A 5,109-nucleotide genomic window follows, 5' to 3' on the forward strand; every position below is an offset into this window, starting at 1 on the left:
ATATTCACGTCATCCACATAGACAAGCAGCTGATGTAACCCGTTCAATTCCAAACCTTCTCTGTTATCCTGGACTTTCCTAATGGCATACTTTAGAGCGAAGTTAAAAAGTAAAGGTGATAGTGCATCTCCCTGCTTTAGCCCGCAGTGAATTGGAAAAGCATCAGATAGAAACTGGCCTATACGGACTCTGCTGTAAGTTTAACTAAGACACATTTTAATTAATCGAACTAGTTTCTTGAGAATACCAAATTCAATAAGAATATTATATAAAATTTTATGATGTTATGTTCTTAAAATGTATATTTCTTGTATTGTATTCCACAGTTAAAAGGTAGTGCTTTACTGTAGTTTATGATGCCATGTTTTAATATCTAAGTTTTCATAGGCCATCCTAGTCTATAGTCGATCTGAATCTAGTCTAGAGTAGGTTACGATATTAAATGTTAATTTTTGTCTTTGAAGTATCCTACCCAAAGCCCCTATTTACCACGCTTGTCCCGGACTGTGTTTCGCTAACTATAATATTATTACGTGTTCGTCATCTTTATTTCACCATCATTTGGTTGTGGGGTTATTTCTTATTCTTTAATAACCTCAATAATAAATCAATCTCTGGAGACCCAATTGTATCAATCATACAATAGTAACATGCGTTACAAGAGCGGTATGTTGACGTTTTCATGGTCGAGGAAAAGTTTGAAAAAGCGAAACGTAGTTGAGCTTTTTTAATTTCCGAGAATTGAAAGAAAACATACCGTTCGTGTATCGTACATAATTTTGTGCTAAGATCGTTTATTACATACCTGAAAGAGGAATTTCTAATTAGTTGCAATGAAATCTCCATCTTGGTTTCTGTTTAATGACGGCAAATTTGCAAAACAAAAATATCTATCTTCAACATTGTTGCTTTAAAATGTTTTCTGTGTTTACTATACTCCAGCAGGCCGTGATATACGTCTGTCTTTTTTTTCCCCCAGTCTATAAATGCGAACTTAAAACAAACGGCTTCCTTAATGTTACATGCATCACGAATGCAGTAACTTTAGTGGAGTTGTAGAGTTTACTTAATTTTTGCAAATATTTAAAAACAATAATTAACATTGCAATTTAGGTGAAATTGCAGTGGTAAGTTTCCAATTTATAATTATTACTATATTGAACGTCTCTAAAAATAATATGTTAAAAGCCTAAAGCAGTAAAATCAATATGTCACTTAAGCGGTAAGAAGAGGGAAATTGTTACGTGTGTTTGGTTGGGAATACTGAATGTGGAATTTTAGACTTTCCGCGGATTGGTTTTGTGCGGAAACCAAGCACGATCTCGCACAAAACAATATGTGTATGCAGTGAGGATTAAAACCACAAGTACGGCTTGCAAATAATTGTCAAAACTGCGTCATAATTTTTGCGTATCGCTGCCATTTACGTGCATTCACGTGTTCCAAAAACGTGAAGGAGTATACAACTCTCCATCACTATGACAACATATTAATGAGACTTTGACTCGGGGCCAGCTCGCCTGCATACCAGTGTGAAGTGAAGCGCACAAGTATGGCCGCTATTATTAACATCCGTCCATTCATAGCAAGCGCCTCGCCTCCGTGACCAGGACGCTCGCTCGCGTCATAGCGTACACTGGCTCCAGACCCAAACACGAAAACAGAGCATCACTACTGACGCATACTTCCCACTCTGTTCTTCGCTACGTTGCCCCTTCAAACGCGGTGTATGCAACGAGTATGCCACAGCTTTAGCTTGCGTGAAAGCCGTAGGCCCAGTTTCACCAACCCTTATTAAATATTTAACATGTTGTTAAGGCAGTTTAACAGTAAACTTAACGGAAGAGATGTTTCATCAACTGTTGTTACTGCTAACATCATGTTAAACCCACTGTTAAATTAACATAGCATACTCCCGCAGTTAAATCCTTAACGTCCTCTTACAGCGTGAATCATGGCTGCCAGAGAACACGCCGCATTATTATATCGAGATATACTTGCAGTGAAAACAATTAGCTGCAATCACTACTTCAGCATTTTTAGTTATTAGAATAGATATGTTCATAAATACTAAAATGATTCATATTAATATTAGCACTGCATCCGCAGTAAAGAGAAGATATGTGCTTATTAATATAATTTCAGATTTTCAAAACAATATTTCTTTATTTCACTCATTTAAAGTTCACATGTAATATTGTGACCAATGACGTGTGAAGATATGTTAGATATATAAGATATAAAAATAATGTTAACGCTTACCATTGTAGTATTCAGCATCACAATTATTTTCATTTTCTATTGGTTGTATTTGATGCTGGATAATTGAAAGAATCATCGTACAAATATCAATTTTGAGAGTGAAAGTATCAGCGTCAGTTTTCAAAAACTGTATCTTGTGCATGACCCGTCTAAGGCCGTGTCTCAAAGCTACATTTTCAGCTGAAGTGAACTAGATTGTTGACTAAATAGCCGGATGTGACGTCTGAAGTCATGATCCAAAGCTACATAGTCCATAGCAATCAAGTCCGTAGTAGCTAGTCAATGAAAATGCTTGCTTGATTGTTGACTTGTTCACTAAACAAACATGGATACCTCATCAGCAAATGGGGTTATGAAATCTGAAAATGCTTTGGAAGTAAAATAATGTAAATATAATTTAGAATAACACGTTAACTTTGAACACTGATATTGTTAGTACCTTCTGTAGAATGTTTTAATCATTATTGTAATATATTAAGCCCTTATCTTTTCCATATAACTCGTAATGAAACTGCATTAGGACACTGCCTTCTTAATTTAGTGCTGCACCGTAATGTCATGGTTTTTAGAAAAATAATCTATGAAGAAGGCCATGTTTCAAGCATACATGTCCAAAGCTCCCTAGTGTGTAGTTTACAAGTCATCTAGTTGCTAGTCACTAGTGTGTAGTATGGACTTGAGCTTTGAGACACGGCCTTATCATTTCTTTTAATACAATTCTCCGCTAAAACAAATGACTATACCAACTAAAGGCACATTCAGTAACAACAACAGTACCCAACAAAATTTTTATTGTAAATGATTTCCTATGTTATCTTATCTTAATGTTTTTTTTTTCTTTCCAAGTGTCACAAAATTGTTTTTTTTTTTACTTATTATTCTTTATGAATTGATTAGTAGGCCGATCTATCGAACCCTTATTTAGGGTGGCTTTTTTATACAAATTATCTCTTCATACAATCACTGCTTCTTTGATTCCTGTTACATTACTCTTAACATCATGTTACCTAACCAAAGTACCTGAAATGGTTGGTGAAACACTATTACACTAACAGGATGTTTAATTTTTAAAAACATGTTAGTTAACATGCTGTTAGCGTTATTTTAACGAAGTTTGGTGAAACTGGGCCGTAGTCTGTTTCTAGGGCAGCGATTTTCAGCCTTTCGACACACGCCGACCAGTAAAAGTCAGGCACTAATGTTGGGGACCGGCAAAATAGGAGAAAACACACACTTTTTTAAATTACAAATTGTTAACAGCACAATATTCAAAATTACAAATTGAACAGTCATATCAGCACTGCAGAAAAGTATATTCTATTATCCATGTGCTAAAAAGGGTAAATGTTCATCTTCCCTCTTGCTTAAAAAAGTCCCTGTGCAGACGCTTGTATTTCCCTATTTTGACTATGCTGACATTTTACTGACTGACCTTTCCAGCGACAACAAAACGAAACTTCAACGTGCTCATAATTTGTGTGTACGTTTTGTAAGCAATGTTCGTAAATATGATCATATTACTCCATCCCCAACTAGTCACTCATAACGAGTGCACCTCAGCACATGTGTGGACTTCGGTCCTACGTTCATAGACATCTATGACGTAGTGCAGAGGGCGGTCACTAGAGGGAACCCAAGAGTTGGACCTTAATCTGAGACGATTCTGTCCGACGCCGGGGTGGTATCCGGTGTGGCTTAGTGGATAAAGCATCAGCACATAGAGCTGAAAACCCGGGTTCAAATCCCGGCGCCGGAGAGAATTTTTCTCCGTTCCATTACTCTTTCATCGTATGATGACACAGAATATCTGCATGGAAATATCATATGTACTTCGGTACATTAAAATAATATATTTAAATTTTATTATGGTGGTGACGATGGCATCTTGAAGATCTCTCGCCAGCTTGTATTTTTCCCTCCACTTTACAAAGGCTTTCGGGATGGTGCCTCTCGCTCCGAAGAAGAGACCGGTAACTGTGATTTTTTCTATGTTGTATTTCGCCGATAGGTACTGATATTTACTAAGTCGAATAATAAAATTCAGACATTATTTGTATAGCGAGCAGCATTGTTATGCCAGTGGAGAAAAATACAAAAAAAAATTGTAACTAAAAAACTGATTAGTTTACATATTTGAAAAATGATATAGTATGAGCACTAAAAACATGAATATCTGATAAAAATTTTATGACCATGGGTGAAAAACTATAGAAGTTGAAGATTTCATACAAAACTACCCTTAAAACAATATAAAGAGGCACATGTCTAATATATTTCTGGAATTTAACCGGAGTCCTCTGGAACTCTTAGTCAATATCAATGGGTAGTAAGAATAAAGCTTAAGTAATTTCTCAAGGTTTATACTTTTGAGTATGAGCACTTCCTGTGATTATATACTCGTAACCACTAGAACATATTCATATTCATAAGAATAAAGACATTCTAACTAACGCGAATATATACTCATCTCTACAGCTTTCTTGATCGTTTAAAAGTTAGTATGTACTCGTGTTACCTATCCTCTTTGACCACATTGCACCGTGATGTTCAGTTTTTTTTATAGACTTTCACATGCTATCCGCATGCTGTAGTGGTTTGTGTTTTGCTTTTTATAAATAAATAAGTAAATAAAGAAACAAATAAATTAATTAAATAAAATAAATTTTATTAAATAAACAAATAAATAAGTAAATAAATAAATGAATAAATAAATAAACATGAAATAGAGAGTGAATCATATAAGTGACGTTAATAAACAGGAAACAAAAAAATAGTACTGGAAAATCGTCATTACGGGATGTTGGATAGAGATTACAATCCATTTCTAGAATTCCAGTTATGCTAATT

The 5,109-nt window shown here is 35.1% G+C and overlaps 1 non-coding gene across 1 annotated transcript; it reads left to right on the forward strand.

The window, feature by feature from the left end:
• The first annotated feature begins 3,946 nt into the window (after nt 1-3,946).
• TRNAY-AUA (transfer RNA tyrosine (anticodon AUA)) lies at nt 3,947-4,018 on the forward strand. The gene has a single exon. It is a non-coding gene; the product is annotated as a tRNA-Tyr (tRNA).
• Nucleotides 4,019-5,109: the final 1,091 nt, after the last annotated feature.

Source organism: Periplaneta americana, chromosome 13 (genome assembly GCF_040183065.1).
Source record: "Periplaneta americana isolate PAMFEO1 chromosome 13, P.americana_PAMFEO1_priV1, whole genome shotgun sequence".
Classification (NCBI taxonomy): domain Eukaryota; kingdom Metazoa; phylum Arthropoda; class Insecta; order Blattodea; family Blattidae; genus Periplaneta; species Periplaneta americana.